The following is a 21,583-nucleotide window of genomic DNA, read 5'->3' as shown; positions in this document are numbered from 1 at the left end:
CACCACACAGTGCCAAATTTATATAAGAATAACATGCTTCTGAGAAAACATGTATAGGCAAATATTTGTTTCTTATATCAGTTCTTATATCATGTATGTGATCTTGACCTTGACACTGCACTGGCGCTGCTGTAGTGTATTAGTGAAGATACTACTACCCTGATGGGAGAGCTTTTCCCATCCGCGTAATTAATCCAGCTCCACGAGAGCTGGTACCTGTGTTGATGGGAGAAGCCCTCCTGTCAACATAGCATTGTCTAGATTGGGCGTTAGGTCAGTTAACTGCATTGCTCGGGAATGTGGATTTTTCACACCCAAGCGACGTAATTATACTGATATAAATGTATAGTGTAGACCTGGCCTCAGTCACTGCACTTGATAAAGGGAGTGCTGCTTGTCCTAGCAGGCACGGTAACAACTTCATTAACGTAAATATTTCTGAAAAGGCAGTGTACATTTCACTCCACATGATTTTAGGCTCTGTTTGGCACAGTTTGAAGTCTTTGGTGCCAAAGATCATGTGTTCTGTTTTTCCACGTGCATCCAGTGAATGATTGCCATTGTAGCTCTGGGCTGTGGGTATTCATTTATTATCCAGTTACTTCTACCATGGTATATTGAAAGGATTTAGAGGCAAATTTAACTTTTAACAAAATAATCTAGCTTGTTGCATATCCTGGAGGCATAATCTCTGTGATCATGCTTAACTTGGAGATTTATAGAATTTTTAGGTTTGTTGGCAATGAAAAGACTACAATGACCATTCTACTGCAAAGCCAACACCTGGAATCATGATCTTGCAGAAATAGTTCTTGAGAGCCCAACTTCAGATCTTCATAAACTGATTCCAGGATAGACCACAAGCATTAGATGGACAGGTAAGGGGTGGGAAAACCTTTAATGTGCCCTGAGGTATATAGTTTGTTAGCTCAGGGGAGAGGGCTCTTGTGAGGTTTTATTCACACCCATTTAATAGGCCTAAACTGAAGGACTTGAGTGAATAGTTAGTATGTATGTTCCATCCCCTCTCTTTCAGTCAGAGAGCGCACCAGCCCTCTGCGGTCAGTTAGATTAAGGCACCAGTATAAGCAGGACAAACATTCTGAGGTGGGGCAATTACAGTAAAAATATCTGGAAGAATTTAGACTAGAGACACTATCAATTTTCATTATATTTATTTGTACATAGAATCAGGTGTCATGGATAAGCAGCTGATGTAATGATAATAGCTAAAAGCAATGTACTAGCTAGGCTGATGCTCACCAGATGGAGATCTGCGATTTGCATTAGTTTTGCTGCCATGTTTAGTGCTGGGATTGAATGGGACTCAAGTGGTGGATTGGGCTTTGTGCAGGTCCTCTTCATTATGATGAATTTCATCCATAAGTACTGAGGAAAATTTTACCAACATTTTGCTAATTTTAAGTGTCTTTATATATATATAAGGGCCAGCTCCTCAATTGGTATAAATTGTCATAGCTCCATTGACTTAAATTGAGGATCTGGCCTAAAATATGTAAGGGTCAGATTCTGCACTCAGTGCTTTACAATGTCAGGAGAAGTGCATGGGTATAAGTGAGCACAGAAGAGAGACCATGGTAAAGGGTCCCATTCCTGCTCCCATTAAAGTCAATGGGAGTTCTGTCATTGACGTCAGTGGAAGTAAGATCAAGCTAAATATGTGTGGCATGTGCCAACATACATGTATTTAAATACGAGTTTTGATTGTGGCCCTTACGTGGTAAATAATGCTGACACTGGCACACAATCCCCATAAAACAAATTCAATGGCAGCAGCCTGTAGAAAAAGATGATATTTTGGACAATGAGAGCTACGGCCTTAATGTCTTCCTTGCTTGCTGCCTTATTGGGATCCAGGAAGTGCCTGCCCACTGCTAAAGGGTCCCCCCCCAGCCTAAGAGAGGGGTCCACAGGACCTGGAAAACCAAATAATTATGGGGGACAACTAATGAACAACAGGGACAGGAGTGCGGTCAAAGGGTCAAACGAAGGAAACCGGACAGGAACACCGAGCAGAGAACCTTGGACAGCGCCCACTGTTCCTCGAAGGCGTCAAGGAAGTCAGTGGACGCTGCCCAGAGGAACTCTGCCCGGAGGCGTGAACGGACGGAGGATCGGAAATAGGCCCCACAGTCACAGGAGACTCCATCGGCCAACCTCCTCACCCTGATTTTATAGATGGCCCCTTTAGCAAGGGCCAGGAGGAGGTTGACCAGGAGGTCCTGTGACTTAGTGGGGCCACGGATAGGGCGTGCTTAGATAAGGGGGTGAGGGGAAAAATGCAACCAAAATCTTAACAAAATATTTGTGAGGAACCGGAATAGGGGCTGCAGCCTGGCGCACTCCAGGTATACGTGCGCCAGGGTTTCCCTCACACCGCAAAAGGGGCAGGTGTCCAGGATTGTGGTGAACCGCGCCAAGTACACGCCTTGCTTGCTGCAGCAGGCACAAAATCCAGACAGAGAATCCTAGCTCAAAGGCTGCTAATCCAAGTTCTGCTGAGTCCACTCTGTAGGCTCATGCCAATCTTTCAGGCTAGAACCAAAATGGAAAACATTTTTAATGCTGTATAAACATCTCTTTATCCTTGTTTAATTGTATACACTGATGGGCACAGGACCCTACAGAATCATATACTGATGTTTTTCCAAAACAGTGACAGAGACTGAGAATGCTTTGAGGATGACATATAAATGCTGAAAGCACTGTCCTCTACAGGACCAGGTTAGACTAATAAAATTCATCTAAATTACACAGGATGGTAGAATTGTGACACCCCTGGGGATAACATAACATCTAGGAAAAATGGTAGTGGGTCAATGCTTGCCATGGAAATAATTTAAAATTTTCTGGTGGCCTGGGTGAAATGAGTTGTTAATTACAATCCAGTTCCTAGTGGGCAGGTGTGTGCCTCACAAGACCTGTCAATTAATTAGCATCCTTCCCCCCAGCCCCAATCTCAGAGAAGTCAAAGATCAAAGATTCAGTCTTGCAAGGTTCTGAGCACTCTGTCCAAACCAGTAAAGCATTTAAGCACATGCTTAACTTTTAGTATGTGAATAACTCCATAGGCATTAATTGATTGTCAGTGCTTTGTAAATAAATATTTTTACTTAAGCAAAGATGTTTAATAAAATGTGAAAGGAAAAATACAGTTAATAAATATTAAAGTAAAATAAAAGGAACTTACATCACTGGTGTCATGAGGAAAGGGGCTCTGAGGTGATCTAATCAAAGCAAACTCCAGAGAATAATAAATTGTTCAGTCACTGCTGCTGTTTATGCTCAATATTATAGTGACAAAGTGACATTTTTCCTATAGACTATTTAGTGTTTTTCATTTGAGGATCTCAAAGTGCATTATCAGCATTAATTAACTAAGCCACATAATGCCCTGTGAGGCAGGTATTATTATATCCATTTTACTGATGGATAAATTGAGGCATTGAACAATTAAGTGATATGCCCCAGGGAGCATCAGAAATAGAACCAAGTAGCCTTTGTTCCCTTAATTAATGACAGGTATTTGTGTAGCCACTTATTCAAAGTGTTCCACAAACTGATTGGAAAGCAGTGTTAATAATGGTCTGAAATTCTAAGACTGTAAAATGTTTTATGAATTTAAGCTGGTACCTCACATTTTCCTATACTTGGCTGGGATAAGTACACCCTTAATACCTGATCTAAAGTATTCTTTAAGTATTGACTTCAGTGGACATTGGATCAGGTCCTAGGTTCAGTCTGGACCAGACAATGAACAAGTTTTTTCTTTTTTTATCACGGGTCCTTGGTTGTATTACCTCTCTTCTAAGGAAGGTTCACAGAAACCATGACTGGCTGCCTGTAGTGTTCATTTGTTTTGGCAGAGTTTTCCTTGATCTCTAAGAACTCATCTTTGTCATCAGTAGAGGGTTTTACCTGAGAGCCATAGAATTTGTCCTTGTGCTACATCCTTGGATTCTGATGGGTTGTAAATATAAGCACTGATCCTGCAAAGGCCATGGCACTTGCTTAACTTTGTAACCTGCAAGTACTCAGTATGTAAAATTAAGCATATGCGTAAGTCTTTGCAGGATGAGACATTAGAATGGTTATTTCTTCAATTTGATTTGAATCGTTTTCTACTCGGTTTGTTCATAGATGTCTTATAAACATTTAAACACATTGTTTTGTTTCATCACACTGAAGCGACATTCAGAAATACATAGATGTGAAGAGAGTCTCCCTCCCACAAAAATCTATTTAGAATTTTACATTCATTTTTTTCAGGTTTTCTTTTTATCCTTTGCTGAAAAAGCCCTGGATTCCTCTGGTACTGTGATCAATACACTCACCCAAGGAACTGAGTGTTTTTTCTCCAGTATAAGCAGGGACAATCCAGATATAAGTAACTGTGAAAAACAAGACAACAGAAAATGTGGAAAGATTACTTTTATTGCTATACATTTTGGAGCCAGATTCTCAGCTACTGTAAAACAGGTAGCTCCATTAGCTTCAACTGATTTACAGTAGTTGAGGATTTGGTCCTTCTGAGCTAATTTCTTTCATTGCTAACTAATGAAACGAACAATTAAGGATTCTTAGTTTTTATGTAATGTTATTGTTGTTTTACCATAGTTGCACACCACCATGGTGTTCCAATTCCTGCTTCACCAAAACACCCTAGTACAAACATTGCAATTGCAACGGCAGCTTGAAAAACCTACAAGAGAAATATTATATTTGTCAGTTGTGGAACGAGGATTGAAAGCTAAAGCCATTAAATAGGAGACTCTCCACAGCCATCTTTACCTGAAAAAAAAAAAAAAGCTGAATTTTTCATCCATAAGTTATAGGATAAGGGCCAAGGGCTTCATTGAGATTCCAGTAAATTCAGCGCAGAATGCTCCTTTATTTAAATGGGTCTAGAATTGAGCTCAAATCCTGCCTCAAATGTCTGAGTGCAACTCCTATTGAATTTAATGGAAATTGCATGAGCATATCAGAGGCCAAAATTTGTTTGATTGTGTATATGTACTGGGCCAAATTCAGTTGCAAATATAGCTTTGTAATCCCAAAGAAGCTGATAGGATTGCATGGAGATAATTGAGGGTGGAATGTGAGCCTGTGGAGTTACACGGTGATGAATCTGTTTCCCTGCGTATATTTCTGGCTGGATAGAGCTCTGGAATGGTATCTGACTCAGATTATTATGTGGCAAGTACTAAACACACACATCTGAAACAGATTCTAATTTTGTATGCAATCATTTTGTTTCTATGGCTGTCCAGACAAGTACATGATAACCATATCTTTAAAAATTCAGATTAAGGGTTAACTATTCTTGTGGTCATTATGTGGATTTACAAGGTAATCTTTAATTACTATTAGGGCTGTCAAGCAATTAAAAAAATGAATCGTGATTAATCGTGCTGTTAATAATAGAATACCATTTATTGAAATATTTTTGGATGTTGTCTACATTTTCAAATATATTGATTTCAATTACAACACTGAATACAAAGTGTACAGTGTATATTTATTTTTGATTACAAATATTTGCACTGTAAAAAACAAAAGAAATAGTATTTTTCTATTCACCTAATACAAGTACTGTAGTGCAATCTCTTTATCATGCAAGTTGAACTTACAAATGTAGAATTATGTACAATAAAAACCTGTATTCAAAAATAGAACAATGTAAAACTTTAGAGCCTACAAGTCCTTGTTCAGCCAATCACTCAGACAAACAAGTCTGTTTACATGTACAGAAGATAATGCTGCCTGCTTCTTGTTTACAATGTCACTTGAAAGTGAGAACAGGCGTTTGCATGGCACTGTTGTAGCCAGCGTTGGAAGATATTTACATGCCAGATGTGCTAAGATTCATATGTCCCTTGATGCTTCAACCACTATTCCAAAGGACATGCGTCCATGCTGATGATGGGTTCTGCTTGATAACGATCCGAAGCAGTGCGGACCAACACAGGTGATGAAAATGAACATGAGTCAGATACCACCAGCAAAAGGTTGATTTTCTTATTTGGTGGTTTGGGTTCTGTAGTTTCCGCATCAGAGTGTTGCTCTTTTAAGACTGTTGAAAGCATGCTCCACACCTTATCCCTCTCAGATTTTGGAAGACACTTCAGATTCTTAAATTTTGGGTCGAGTGCTGTAGCTATCTTTAGAAATGTCACATTGATATCTTCTTTGCATTTTGTCAAATTTGCAGTGAAAGTGTTCTTAAAATGAACAACATGTGCTGGCTCATCATTCGAGACTGCTATAACATGAAATATATGGTAGAATGCGGGTAAAACAGAGCAGACAGAGCAGCAGACATACAGTTGTTCCCCCAAGGAGTTCAGTCATTAATTTAATATATTCTTTTTTAACGACCGTCATCAGCATGGAATTATGTCCTCTGGACGATGGCCAAAGCATGAAGAGGCATATGAATGTCTTGCAACGCCAGCTACAACAGTGCCATGCGAACGCCTGTTCTCAATTTCAGGTGACATTGTAAACGAGAAAAGGGCAGCATTATCTCCTGTAAAAGTAAACAAACTTGTTTCTCTTAGCGATTGGCTGAACAAAAAGTAGGACTGAGTGGACTTGTGGGCGCTAAAGTTTTACATTGTTTTGTTTGAGTGCAGTTACGTAACAAAAAACCCTACATTTGTAAGTTGCACTTTCATGATAGAGATTGCACTATAGTATTTGTATGAGGTGAATTGAAAAATTCTATTTCTTTTATCATTTTTACAATGCAAATATTTGTAATAAAAATAATATAAAGTGAGCACTGTACACTTTGTATTCTGTGTTGTAATTGAAATCGATATATTTGAAAATGAAGAAAAATATCCAAAAATATTTACTAAATTTCAATTGGTATTCTATTGTTTAACAGTGTGATTAATCGTGATTCATTTTTTTAATCGCAATTAATTTTTGAGTTAATTGCGTGAGTTAACTGTGATTAGTCGACAGCCCTAATTACTATGTAGTTCCTTAGCATTTTATTAAGCTGTACAAATTATTATACTGATGAGCCCAATTGGTAATACAATGATGACTAGCATTTGCAAATATAAATAAATACAAAAATATAATTTGCTGCTTTGGGGCTCAATCTCCCCTAGATGGATTGCTCCTATATAGGAGAATGGAAACTGCAAATTTCAGCCTAAATAATTTCTGCCATTAAGTGGGGCAATCTGTCCCTTCCCTTTCCTCTCCACCTGTGAAAAAGCCAAGGTGCCACTGCCTAGCCCTGTGAACCCACAAGATCCATGATAGTCTTGCGAATCCATTCAAGGCCTCTCACAATCACAGTGCTGCTCAGCTCCTTCCTGCCCCTAATTCCCTGCAACTCCTGGATGGAGTGGCTCCTAATGGAGCCATGATGTCAGCAGCTCCCCTGACTTTAACTGCCACCTGGCTTTGGTGGTGGGGTTTCATACTGTCCATGCATGTTGCTGTAGACTTTGTCCCAGAAGGTCTGGGGAGAGGGGAAAATCCAAACCTGTTCTCTGCACACAGATCTGGATGCCAAGGTGCCCCACAGAAAGGCTTCCTCAGGGTTGGAGTAAAATGATGGAACATATCATGAAAATGTTTCTCAGTCTCTCCCTGCTCCCACTAGCCAGATCCATGATCCTGGCTTTCTTCTGCTTGCATAGAGATTTTATTTAGAAGGCATGATAATAGACAAAGACTATGCAACAAGTACTTACAACAGGTATGATTGGATGCTGTTTTGTAAATTCTGTCTTCCAGACTTCTGGTAGTTCATTGCTTGTGTATTCCCCCTCCATCTTCTGTGGAGATTTTGCCTCAGTAGTTATTTAGTACAGGTAGTGGTAGTATCAAAGGATCTATTCCAGATCAGAGCCAAAATGTCCAGCTTTTCTCCTTGAGCCACCACAGGCTGAAAAAGCTCTCTGTTTCTGAATCTTTGTTCGTCATTTTAACCAAACTCTGAGGTTCTGAACTACCTAAATAACTGTTGTTTCCATTTTTGTGAGCCTTTCCCTTTAAGATTCTAATTTTTATCATTAAATATAAATTACTATAATCAGTCCAAGTCATTCTGTATAATTATTCAGGAATAGTTGCTAGTCTAAAACTTGTAATATTGTAATTGGTAGGACTATATCTATGTCCATCTCCCTTCCTGTTAATACTAAGTCAAAGATTATAAGTATTTACTCCCTTTAACTTCAGTGCAAGTTTTACCTCAGTAATGATGTTGAAGATTCCAAAGTGCTTCACAAATTTTCGGTATGCAACAGTAGCACTTAAATGTGAATAGCCCATTGCACAACAGTGCAAGGGAGTTGAACTGTTAGCCGAGGATACTTGGGCAACCCCTGCCAATCTCTTATGAAATGTACCAAATGATCATTAGTGTTCATGCTGAGGAGACAAGACCTTAAAAAATGTAGGCTTGCTCACAAAGTTAATGAGAGTTTTTCTATTGTCTTCAGTGAGGACTGGAGCCAGTTCCATTGTCTGGTAGCCAGTCTTTTACAATTGCAGGAAATTCCTCCTGAGCTTTGGTAATTCTTACATCAGTGATCAATTTAAAAGATCTTTTCTCCTTCCAAAGGGGATTTATAATTATCTGAAAACATACCAGACAGTGGCGATAAAGCACCTCAAGTTTAAGTCATGCCTAATGTGTTGGTTAAATGGGGTAAAATCCAACTTCAGTGCCCGCATCTGTAGTTGGTATGTCCTTAACAAAGTGCCAGCATTCTAGTGGAACAATGGGTGATGTGCTTAAAAGAGCACCACTGTCTCTAATGCATCATAGAAATGGCAGTGGTGCGAATTTATTATCTAAATGGTTTATAGCATTCCTTCTTTGTTCTCCCATCCATCTACATTAAAGCAGAGAAGATGGGTAATTGTTACAAGGTATCTGTTTGGTTAGTTACACGTATAAAAGATGTACACATATAATAAATGTTGGTCTAAAAACCTATCTATAACAAGTTGTCCTTCTTCGTCACTCACAAAGGACTCACTGCCACACGTAGAGTCTCTTTCCAGGAAGTTCTGTTTTCCCTAGATTGGCAAAGTTACCAAAGCCAGTTCCTCAGTCCACCCTACGCTACAGCTCCCAGGGGATTTCCTCTTTACCCCTCAGTCCTTCGTTCTTCATGGCTTCCTGCAGGAATGTTCTGTGCTCTGGTCACAAAGCCCTGGATGCCAGGTCTTCACTCCCTGAAGGCCCCTTTTCCTCCAGCATGTTCCCACTGGAACCTTGCAACCCAACAGGACCCGACTACTAGTGTTGGGTTTGGATCAGGTCTGACAACAACGCAGACTCAGCTCTAATCACCACCTCCTGTTCTGGCATCATCATAGGGGCAGCTGTGTGTCCCGCTCCTGCTGGCCACCACTACCTTGGTGCTGTGTGTGCACTGTGAAGTGAGTGTGCTAGTGAGTCACATCGCCTCTCACTCTGCAGCACACACAATGCGGTGGGGCGGCCGGCAGGAACAGGTCATGTAGCTGCCGCTGTGCTGACCTCCCGGAGAAGGAGGCAGCCAGAGATGGCCCATGGGCATGGGAAGTCCCTGAAAGGCCAAGCCCCAAGGATGAGGAAGCAGCACTGACACAGGTTCAGGGGTAAGTGTTGGGTTTGGGTTGGGTCTGAAGTGACTCAACATGCTTGGGTCAGGACAGGTTAACTGTGCTCAGGTTGGGTTAGATTTGGGTGCAGCTCAGGAATTAGAATTAGATCTCTAGTTCTCATCGCCACTCCCTCCCAGGGGACTTCCTGCTGGTCATGATTTCTTGCAGCTCCTGGGCTCTGACTCACTGGATCTCTCTCAGCAGGCAATTGAGATTTTCCCAGGGGACTCTGGCAGTCAGGAACTTCTTGCTTCTGACCTGTCTCCCTATTCCCTGGGCCATGTCTGCTCTCTTTGCCCCTTTCCTGACTGATTCTCTGGCCTGAGTCACCCAGGCTTCCCTTCTCTTATAGCCCAACTGCAGGGTTGGCAATGTCTCAGGAAAAACTAGTTTAGGACATCCGTTTTAAACCAGGAAACTGGGAAAAATAATTGCATCAGTGTCCAGTAAATTCAGCAAGCATAGAACGAATCTCTTCAAACTTTGGATCAGTCCATTCAAAACTGAGGAATAGGCTGAGTCTATCCACAACATCCAAGTTGGTATTTTGCTACAGAACGTTGCATGGCCAAATGGATCTGGACTGTAGTCTGCAACTCTGCATGCTTCTGATTGGTCAGTGCTTCAAGCCTACAACTCTGCCTTGTTGTTGTTTTTATATAATCAAATGGTTTCAACTTTTATTTATATTATATTGAAAACTGAAACCTGTCATGACATATATAACTTCCTTGAGAAAATACCAAACCAAAATGTAGACAGACATTTTGATGTTCAGTATTATGTATTAGTATTATGCCCACCTCAGTTTTACTTTTTATTTGTACAACCCAAATTAATGTACAACTCTCCTGCCTTATGTAACCATAATTTAAATATGTAACTAAAACTAAGTGTAATGTGGCGAGCATTAATAAAACAGTTTTTAAAATAGAAAATGTCTTAAACTGGGATTAACTAGTTTTTCTGAGGATGGTAAAAACCACTTCTTGTAAATATCATGCTGTCCCTCCCCAACTGGGGTTCAGTTGACCAGGCATGAGTCAATTCACCCAGCTCCCTCTTTAAGGGACACTGTCCAAACCTAACACCTCTTAAGCATTACGTTAACGTACTTGCAATATGTCAGGTTACAGCAGCTGTTTCCTATGTAGTGAAAAACAAATACACTGAAACTCACAGTTCTGTTGTTCTCTTTTTCTTTCTGTCTTACAGGAAGAAAATTCTGAATGTCGAGAGCCGCAGAGCAGGGTGATGAAGAAAGTTCTTCACTGACAAAAGCGAATCTATTACTGAGTTGACCAGGAAGTCTTATGATTAAGTAAGGAACACATATGTCATTGGTGTTGAAATTTTTTTTACACAAAGTGCATATAGAGAACATATCTCAAGGGAAGGCTGAAAGCCATTTGCTTTTATTTGCCGTTTGACAATTTCATCATGAACTACAGCTTAGAATCATAGAATATTAGGGTCAGAAGGGACCTCAGGAGGTCATCTAGTCCAACACCCTGCTCAAAGCAGGACCAATCCCCAACTAAATCATCCCACCTAGGGCTTTGTCAAGCCTGACCTTAAAAACTTCAAAGGAAGGAGATTCCACCACCTCCCTAGGTAACCCATCCCAGTGCTTCAACACCCTCCTAGTGAAAAGGTTTTTCCAATATCCAGCCTAAACCTACCCCACTGCAACTTGAGACCATTACTCCTTGTTCTGTCATCTGCTACCACTAAGAACAGTCTAGATCCATCCTCTTGGGAACCCCTTTTCAGGTAGTTGTAAGCAGCTATCAAATCCCCCCTCATTCTTCTCTTCTGCAGGCTAAACAATCCCAGTTCCCTCAACCTCTCCTCATAAGTCATGTGTTCCAGTCCCCTAATCATTTTTGTTGCCCTCCGCTGGACTCTTTCCAATTTTTCCACATCCTTCTTATAGTGCGGGGCCCAAAACTGGACACAGTACTCCAGATGAGGCTCACGAATGTCGAATAGAGGGGAACGATCACGTCCCTCGATCTGCTGGCAATGCCCCTACTTATACAGCCCAAAATGCCATTGGCCTTTGTCATAAATATAAAGGGAAGGGTAACCACCTTTCTGTATACAGTGCTATAAAATCCCTCCTGGCCAGAGGCAACATCCTGTTACCTGTAAAGGGTTAAGAAGCTCAGCTAACCTGGCTGGCACCTGACCCAAAGGACCAATAAGGGGACAAGATACTTTCAAATCTTGGGAGGGTGGGGGGAAAGCTTTTGTTCGTGCTCTTTGTTTATGTAGTTGTTCTCTCTTGGGACTGAGAGAGGCCAGACAGAAATCCATCTTCTCCAACCCATCCCAATCCAAGTCTCCAATATTGCAACCAGTATAGGTAAGCCAGGCAAGGCGCATTAGTTTATCTTTTGTTTTATGTGAATTTTCCCTGTGTTAAGAGGGAGGTTTATTCCTGTTTTCTGTAACTTTAAGGTTTTGCACAGAGGGGGATCCTCTGTGTTCTGAATCTGAATACCCTGTAAAGTATTTTCCATCCTGATTTTACAGAGATGATTTTTACCTTTCTTTTTTTTTAATAAAATCCTTCTTTTAAGAAAAAAAAAGAAAGAAAGTTAAAAATCATCTCTGTAAAATCAGGATGGAAAATGGATTAGGATGGGTTGGAGAAGATGGATTTCTGTCTGGCCTCTCTCAGTCCCAAGAGAGAACAATTACGAAAAACAAAGAACACAAACAAAAGCCTCCCCCAAGTTTTGAAAGTATCTTGTCCCCTTATTGGTCCTTTGGGTCAGGTGCCAGCCAGGTTAGCTGAGCTTCTTAACCCTTTACAGGTAACAAGATGTTGCCTCTGGACAGGAGGGATTTTATAGCACTGTATACAGAAAGGTGGTTACCCTTCCTTTTATATTTATGACAGCCTTCTTGGCAACAAGGGCATACTGTTGACTCATATCCAGCTTCTCGTCTACTGTAACCCCTAGGTCCTTTTCTGCAGAACTGCTGCCTAGCCATTTGGTCCCTAGTCTGTAGCGGTGCATGGGATTCTTCCGTCCTTAGTGCAGGACTCTGCACTTGTCCTTGTTGAATCTCATCAGATTTCTTTTGGCCTAAGCCTCTAATTTGTCTAGGTCCCTCTGTATCCTATCCCTACCCTCCAGCGTATCTGCCTCTCCTCCCAGTTTAGTGTCATCTGCAAACTTGCTGAGGGTGGGCAAAGTTTTTGGCCTGAGGGCCACATATGGGTATAAAAATTGTATGGCGGGCCATGAATGCTCACAAAATTGGGGGTTAGGGTGAGGGAGGGGGTGAGGGCTCCAACTGGGGGTGCGGCCAGAAATGATGAGTTCAGAGTGTCGGAGGGGGCTGGGAGGGAGTGAGGGGGTGTTAGGGCTCTGGCTGGGTGTGTGGGCTCTGTGGGGTGTGTGGGCTCTGTGTGTGGGGATGAGGGATTTGGGGTGCAGGAGGGTGCTCTGAGCTGGGACCGAGGGGTTCAGAGTGCGGGAGGGGCTGGGGCGCAGTCGCGGTTGAGGGCTCTGGCTGGAGGTGCAGGCTCCAAGCAGTGCTTACCTCCCAGAAGCAGTGGCATTTCCCTCCACTGGCTCCATGTGGAGGCGCGGCCATGTGGCTCTGCATGATGCCCCATCTGCAGGCGCCACCACCGCAGCTGCCAGAAGCAGCAGCATGCCTGCCTACGGCTCCTACACAGAGGTGTGGCCCCGGCCATGTGGCTCTGTGCGCTGCCCCATCTGCAGGCACCGCCCCTGCAGCTCCTATTGGCTGTGGTTCCTGGCCAATGGGAGCTGCAGGGGGCGTCGCTTGGGGGGGAGTGGCGCGCGGAGAGCCCCCTGGCTGCCCCTACAAGTAGAGCTGGAGGGGGGACATGCTGCTGCTTCTGGGAGCTGTGTGGCAAGCCCCAGACCCTGCTCCCCGGCTGGAGCGGGGCAAACCCCTGACCCTGCTCCCTGGCGGGAGTGAGAGGACCAGATTAAAATGTCTGAAGGGCTGGATGTGGCCCGTGGGCTGTAGTTTGCCCACCCCTGCCTTAGAATGTTTATTTGTAATTGCTCTCACATGAACATCAATAGCATAATATCTGTCAGTTCCATAGTGTCTTTCACCCTAAAGGATTCCAATGCACTTTACAAACAGAACTGGGTTATAGCTGACACTTGCTCACCTCGTCAAATCAGGGAAGGGCATAAGGAGTTTTTGATTTGGCTTTCCCCACAACATGGCTCTGATGCACTCTGGTCCCAAGCCAGTAAAGTAATTCAGCTGGTGTAGTTCTCACGTGGCGCTGGTGCGAGCTGCAAGTGCTCAGCACCTCTAAAAATCAGGCCACTTTTATGCTGAAACCCAACGGGAGTCTAACTTTAAGCACACACAGAAAATCTGAGCCTAAAGCTGTTGCTCATCCTTTGTAAGGAAGCTGCTCTATAGATAAACGCTGCTTTGCTGAGCAAGCAGAAATACAGAAACACTCATAAGATCCTATGCTTTTGTTTCCTGAATATGACAGTTTGGGAGGATTAAACAGCAATCCCCAGTACAAATCGGTCACAAGACTTGCTGTATATGTATGTAATATCAGGATCTGCAATGACTACTGAAAATTTTAAATAATTTGTAATAACAAATTATGCAGGCAAAAACTTTCATACCTTAAATGGTTAATGCTCACTAGCCCTGATAGATGACTGCAGTGATGCCAAGATATTGTTTAGCATTATTGTATAATAAATTTATACACAGTGGGCCAGATTGTGAATGATGTTTGTATGAAAGCTCAGAGGGGGAGAAGAAAGTTTGCAAAGAGTCCTCCCTCCCCACCTACCCGTGCAAGATTCACTTACAGTTATTATTCTTGCATTCCAAGAAGTGATTTGACTCTCCTCACTGATCCCCCTTGGGAACAGACAGAATCTCAGGCCAGGTCTACAGTACCACTTACTTTGGTATAACTTACGTCGCTCAAGGGTGTGAATAAGCCACCCCCACCCCAAGCGACATAGGTTACACCAACCTAAGCACTGGTGTGAACAGCGCTATGTTGAAGGGAGAGCTTTTTCCACCGACATAGCTACTGCCTCTCGCGGAGGTGGATTTATTATGCCAATGGGAGAAGGCTCTCCCATTGGCTTAGAGCATCTTCACAGATGCGCTACAGCAGTGCAGCTGCATCGGTGAAGCGAGTCAGATGTAGACTAACTTTCAGAGGAGTCAGGGAAGAGCATAGGAGGTGGAACTAGGGGTGCTGGGGGTGCTGCTGCACCCCTTGGCTTGAAGTTGTTTTCATCATATTCAGGGTTTAGTTTGGTTCAATGGCTTTCAGCACCCCCACTATACAAGTTGTTCCAGCACCCCTGGGGAAAAGGAGGGCCCGTAGTTTCCATCCATGGAAAAAGTTGGTTGTACTTGGGGGAGCAGACACTGATGGAAAAGCTTGCACGGTTCCCTCATGCACTAGGCCAGTGGTTCTCAACCCGTGGCCTGCGAGCTGCTTGCGGCCCAGTCAGCACACAGCTACGGCCAATGTGACATCCTCAGGGACATACAGGTAGTACACGTATTGTGTGGATGCGGCCCACATAATAAATCGGGAGCTGCATATATGGCCCACAATGGTAAATAGGTTGATAACCACTGCACTAGGCTATTTGGGAAGGAATTGTACCACCATCAGCACAGCGGCTGTAATGCGTGTCAGTAGTCAAATGCCACAGTTTGACCTAATGTGAGTCAAGTTTTCACAAAAGTGAAAAAGGAGAAGAAGGATGTTTGCTCCGGTGAAACTAGAAGATAATTTAGCCTAGTGAGTAATCAGCTGACCTACTAGTACAGTATTATTTGTTAGTTTGCAATAATGCCCACTATCTGCTAGGGCTAGATGCAATGTAAACACAAAAGAAAGCATGGTCCCTGCCCAAAGAGCTTACACTGTAAGCCTGATGTTTGGTTTCACATTGGAATTTCTAGCCAATAAATGATCATAAAATCATATTTAATACTTAAAATCACTATTAGTACTTTGCACCTCTATAGCTCCTTTAATCAGAAAATCGCAAAGTACTTTACAAACATTCTAAAGAAAGAAATTAATGTTGAGTATAATTTTTTTCTTTCCTTTCCCCTTTAAATTCAGTTCAGAACTGACAGAAACATAAACTAAGAACTGTTCCTCGGAGTACCTGTAGAAAAAAAGCAAGAAGAGTTTTAAAGATGAGTAGTATTTGAGATCTGTGCAGGAGACAAATAATTTGAGTCTCTTCCCACAAGTCATTTATTTGCCAAAGATTATCACAAATATCATCTTTCTGCACGTTACGTTGGGTGATTAGGATACTTACAGATTTTTCATCTGGCATTTATATCAGTTCAGAGGAAGTCATGTTTCTCGTTGCTCTCTCTCTCTTTTTTTTTTTTTTTTTATGTACCTCACAAATATCCGTTATAGCTCTTACGTAGGAATTCCTTATCTGAATTTGCCTGTCACAGTTTATACTTATATGCAGCATGCCAAGCTTGACATATCTTTTCTAAGAACAAAGGACTGCTTATGTTCTGCCAGGTCTGTAGATTACAGAGCATTCTGAAGACATTAAAAGTTCAGCCAGTGTTTTACTGTCTCCGCCACATTACCCACATAGCATACACTGCGCACAAACTTCAGGCATCAGGGGAATTGCCAGTCTTGCAATCTTTGCTATATGATGGGTTATTAAGAACCACTGGTGGTTGAATGCTGGACAAATCCACAAGCTATGCAGCAGAATATCTCATAGATTCATCCCCCATCTTGCTGGTGTCAAACTCTCCTATACTTATCCATGTGATGCGTTACAGGCATTTTCATTTACACTAGGGTTACCATCTTATTATAGTCTTGTAGTTCATTTCAAGCATATTCAAAAACACAGAACATGATCTCAAGTAACACAAGAATTATATCTTTTCATACTTCAGACTCAAGTTGGGCATTTAGTTCCCTTTCCCATGCTAGCATAAATGATTCTGCATGCTGAGAAGATTCATCAACACAACACAACACCATCTGTAGTTTCCCTGAAGGTTTCCAAACTCAGTTTGCGTAAGTAGCATCTGGAGAGATTTTCAGAGGAGCAAATGTCAGTTAGCTGTCTTAACTTCTTGCCATGTGCCCTTTTGAAAATCTCCTGTGAACTCAAATGGTAACACTGCTCTCTGGTACATAATTTGTGACAGTGGATTGAGTAACAAAACATCTGTAACTATGAGAAGGGTAAATTGTCTGTTTTACTTTCTTTCTTACCTGTTCCAAGGAGAGAACGCTTGCCTCTCAAAACAATCAGGGGCAGTGTATCAGCCCTTTGAGCTCCATTTTGGTCCCCTGCCTATTATATTTAAAAATCAAAACCAGATATTGTGCCATATCATGGTGGATGGGCTTAGGTTAGCTTGAGCTTTACATGGAATGCAAAACCGTGGCTGGGATGTGGTGGAGTGAATTTCCGCATGTTTTTGGGCGTTCTTTTCATGTAACAGCTTTAATTCTTCTACCCCTCTTACTCCTCATTCCATGTCTATCCACTGGCATTCCTGAAAGACAGTTTTCCAGGAGAGAATGCCCTCTAGCTGTGCGGTGTTTTGAAGTCTGGGAATGACAATCCTCCTGTTAGGACAGGTTTCTGTAGTAATTTCAGGGCAGGTCTGTGCTCACCTTCCTGCCCAAAGGAAATTAGTCATCATTGTGGTTTTCAGGTTGGTGAAGAATATGGAAGGCATTACCCAGAATAGTGGCAGGAAAGCCAGTTAATTTGCAATGCATTTGTTCTTCCTAACCAGCATATAAGTAGGGGTTTATAAATGTTTTCCCTTTGAGAAACTAGTTAAATGGGTAAGAATAATTTCCCTTACAAAGATACTGGACAGTTTCTATTCTGGTCTAGCACTGAGGTGTCAGAAAGCAGCCAGATCTGTCCAGCTGAGAAATCCATTGATGTAGGGAGATGCCACTCCCTCTATTTGGCCTTAGCATAGGGCATGCCAGATGTGGGGAGGAATTGCGTTGGGGCATGGTTGAAGCATGTTGCTGACTATGCTTAGCTGACACATTGTCCTGTCGGGACCAATACCAGCTAGTTTAAGTTACAGCAGTTTCCAGGCTTCCTTAATGTACACCATTGCACAGACCCTCCCTGAGAATCTGGGAGCAGTAACCATTTTCCTGTCCACCTTCCTATCTGCTGCAGTGAACAGAAGCTGGGTCTTAGGCCTTGTCTACCTCACCGACGGTATAAATTTTAAATGTAGACCAGGCCTTAGAGTGAATCAGCCATATTATGTAACATACTGGATGTCTGGCATAAGAAATATCCCAACAGTTTAACCTCATTCAGTGTCTACTGGAAAGATGAGATGGATAGAGCCTTCAAATCCCTGAATATCCATGGACCATTTTTGTGGATCATGGATCAGATGCAGATACAAATTTTGTATCTAGAGCCCTGCAAATCTGCAGATATCCTCTTTATGTCTGCAGATTATTTTTACGGATTGGCTGCGGATACAAATTTTGTATCCACGCAGGGCTCTAGAGATGGAGTAAATACAGAATTTTAAATCACCCAAAATCAGAAGAGAGAGGACTGGAGACTTTTTTTTTATTGCATATTCCCAGGCACTACTAAATAGTGATGAGTGTGCAATAATCCTTTTGCCTAATGTCTAACTAACTTGAACATAATGGCTTCAAACGTTCAATTCAAAGTAAAAGATTATTGCATTCCGTTATGAAGAAAGTGGAAGAAAAAAAGATAGGCACAGAATTGAGCAGGTGTGAAGCAAATACTAAGGCCCTGATGCTGAAAGGCATTTAGGATCCTAATTTCCACTGCAAGTGTGTTTCTGTTGGAAATTAAGAGCCTAAACACCTTTGAGTATCTGGGCCAAAGGAGGCTCAAAAATTCTAATTAAAAAAAATACAATGGCCAAGATTTGTGGGTATGCAGCTCCTTTTGACTTCACCACTGCTAGCACAATAGGGTCTACAACCTGATTACCCCCTTTGGGTGCTACTGCACAACAAATAATATCTGATGCATATTTTCTCTTTCTTTGGTATTTTTCCTTATCTTAATAGATCATCTCTTTTTGTAAAGGATTTTTAATTGATGATGATTGTCATATTTTGTAATCCTGATTTTATGCTTTGTGATTGGTCCCATTCTTGGTTGCCGAGTTTGGTTTGCGACTTCAGCAATCTGCCAGTGAGATGTGGTGGTGTTGCTGGTGAGGTTGATACCACACACTGGATGGGATTGTTGTTGCAAGCAGGTTGTGATTTGTGACCACAAATATGGCAATCTTCAAACAGCTGCCCCGTGCTCTTTATCGATTAGAACCTAACAACGGCCATACTGGGTCAGACCAACGGTGTATCTAGCTCATTATCCTGTCCTTTGACAGTGTCCAATGGCAGGTGCTTCAGAGGGAATAAACAGAACAGAGAGTGTCAATCCCAGCACCTGGCAGTCAGTGGCTCAGGGACATCCAGTGAATGGGGTTGGGTTCCTGACCATGAACTTTTCTAATTCTTTTTTGAACCCAGTTATAATTTTGGCCTTCATAATATCCCCTGGCAAAGAGTTCAACAGGTTGACTGTGCGTTGCGTGAAGAAGTACTTCCTTTTGTTTTAAACCTGCTGCTTATTCATTTCATTGGTTGACCCCTGGTTCTTGTGAAGGGGTGTGATGGGGCAGCTGCCCCACACAGGTAGACGGAGGGTTAAAGCAGTCCTCAGGGAGGCTGTGCAAAACCCAACCAATGGGAGGAGGGCTTGTAGAGACCCAATCAGGAGAAGATTTGTTGGAGCCAATCAGGGCCAGGGAGGGCCCTATAAGAAGGGCTGCTCAACAGAGCAGTCAGTCTCTCCCTGGAGTGCAAGATAGAAGGACTGGCTGCCTTAGAGGAGTACCTTAGGTAGAGCAGTGCTGGGCAGGGTCAGGGGAGCAATAGGGAGCTCCAGCCTGAGGATTGCCAGACTGAGGCCCCGATACAAAGGGCTGGGAAGGTGCTAGGGCTATGGGGAAGTGGCCCAGGGATATATGTGGTAGGAGTTGGAGGAGTGGCAGTACGTGGCCGCTGGCTATAGGGTCCTTGGTTTGGGACCCAGAGTAGCTTCCTTTCCCCCCACTTGCCACAGAGGGGGTGACCAGTATTCGGACTGCAGTTTATACCTTGAGGTGAGGGGCTAGACCGAAGGCTGCAGTAGGCCATAGTGACAAGTGGATGGACTAGAGACAGCTAGTTCCCCCAATGGGGGGAGAAAGTGGAGTGGGGCACAGCCGGAGGTGCGTGCCCAGTGTTATATCAATAAAATAAAAACCAGCAGGATCTTATTAAAGGGGAAAAGGCAAAATGCCACATTTATTGTGAATACAGAAAGAATCATAGTAAGCAGTTAGTTATGGCTATAACATTCCATTCAATTTCATATGTATTCACACATTCTTTCATACACACACACACAGAGGTTCTGCAAGGTTGTTATCATAGTTACCAGCCTTAGAGTTGCTTATGCCGAGCCATTGGCCAGGTGGCCTGGACGTGAGGAGGGAGCAGGGCCTTGTCAGATGCTCATCTGATGCTCCTGGAAGTTGGTTTGCAGAATCAGACCCCAAAGTTCTCACTTTCTAGAGTCCATTTTTATAGGAATTTATTCCTATGCCAGTCTATGGGAATTGATTCATCATGCTGTTGCTGAATCAATCAGCAGATGGCACATTCCTGATGGCTCCGTGCTGCCAGATGTTATCTTGTTCTTTGGTTCTCCCATCCTTGAGGCTGTTGGGTGGATTCCAGTCTGCCCTCCGGGGGTCCTCTGGTTGTTTCCACACAACGCCTTCTTCAGCCGATGGACACGGGATTCTTAGGCTGGCACCTCCCCGATCATTCAGTTATTATCCACACCAAGCATCCATCCACATACATCCTCTATCTCTATTTTAATCACAAATGTTAACAAAGCAAGATAAATACAACAAAAGGGCGGGGAGTCTCTGTGTGCTGTTGCTGTTGTTACAAAGTATCACTTTGAGTTTCTCTGTGTGTGACTAGTTGTTACAAAGTATTGCTTTGAGAACAGACTCTGTTTTAGGATGTACTAACACAATTAGCAGCTTGCAAGTTTCACACAGAGAGGGAGAGAAACAGTAAAAATAAGAGACCAAGAGACCTCTTAATTAGTGATACCCTGGAATTTAAACTATGGGGAATCAAACTCATTTGTGATTTTAATACAGAACTTCTTTAATATGATCCAACACCAGAAGAGAATGCCACGGTCCAGGGAGTGACGCGGGTCTCGGAGGTGGAGCAGAAGTGACGGCGGTGAGATACCACTAGAGGAAGGCGCACCGGCAACCAAGAGCTAATTCCCAGCACGGCCAGCAGGAGGTGCGAAGGTGGTGAGTCCCGCCCTGTCACAAGGGGTAAATAACACTTCCTTATTCACTTTCTACACCATTCATGACTGTATGGATCTCTATCATATCCCCCTTTGATCATCTCTTTTCCAAGCTGACCAGTCCCAGTCTTTTTAATCTCTCCTCATATGGAAGCTGTTCCATACCCCAATCATGTTTTCCCTTCTCTTTGCCTTTTCCAATTCTGATACATCTTTTTTGAGACGGAGTGACCAGAACTGCACAGTTTTCCAGAACTGTATGTACCATGGATTTATATAGTGGCATTATTATATTTACTGCCTTATTATCTCATGGTTCCCAGTGTTGTAAGCTTTTTTTGACTGCCACTGCACACTGAACAGATGTTTTCAGAGAACTATCCACAGTGACTCCAAGATCTCTTTCTTGAGTGATAACTAGTTTAGACCCCATCATTTTGTATGGATAGTTGGGATTACGTTTTCCAATGTGCATTACTTCTGCATTTATCAACTTTTAA

General features: G+C 42.6%; 1 long non-coding RNA gene across 2 annotated transcripts; it reads left to right on the top strand.

The window, feature by feature from the left end:
* Positions 1-606: 606 nt before the first annotated feature.
* On the top strand, positions 607-21,064 carry LOC141981626 (uncharacterized). Of its 2 annotated transcripts, none has more exons than XR_012637863.1 (3): positions 607-878; positions 10,864-10,969; positions 20,947-21,064. It is a non-coding gene; the product is annotated as an uncharacterized LOC141981626 (long non-coding RNA). The 2 variants fall into 2 exon arrangements; XR_012637861.1 differs by having other exon boundaries at positions 20,920-21,059.
* The last annotated feature ends 519 nt before the right edge of the window (positions 21,065-21,583 follow it).

Source organism: Natator depressus, chromosome 2 (assembly GCF_965152275.1).
Source record: "Natator depressus isolate rNatDep1 chromosome 2, rNatDep2.hap1, whole genome shotgun sequence".
Classification (NCBI taxonomy): Eukaryota; Metazoa; Chordata; order Testudines; family Cheloniidae; genus Natator; species Natator depressus.
Note: the sequence above shows the minus strand (reverse complement) of the source record. Positions and strands in the feature narration are given on the sequence as shown.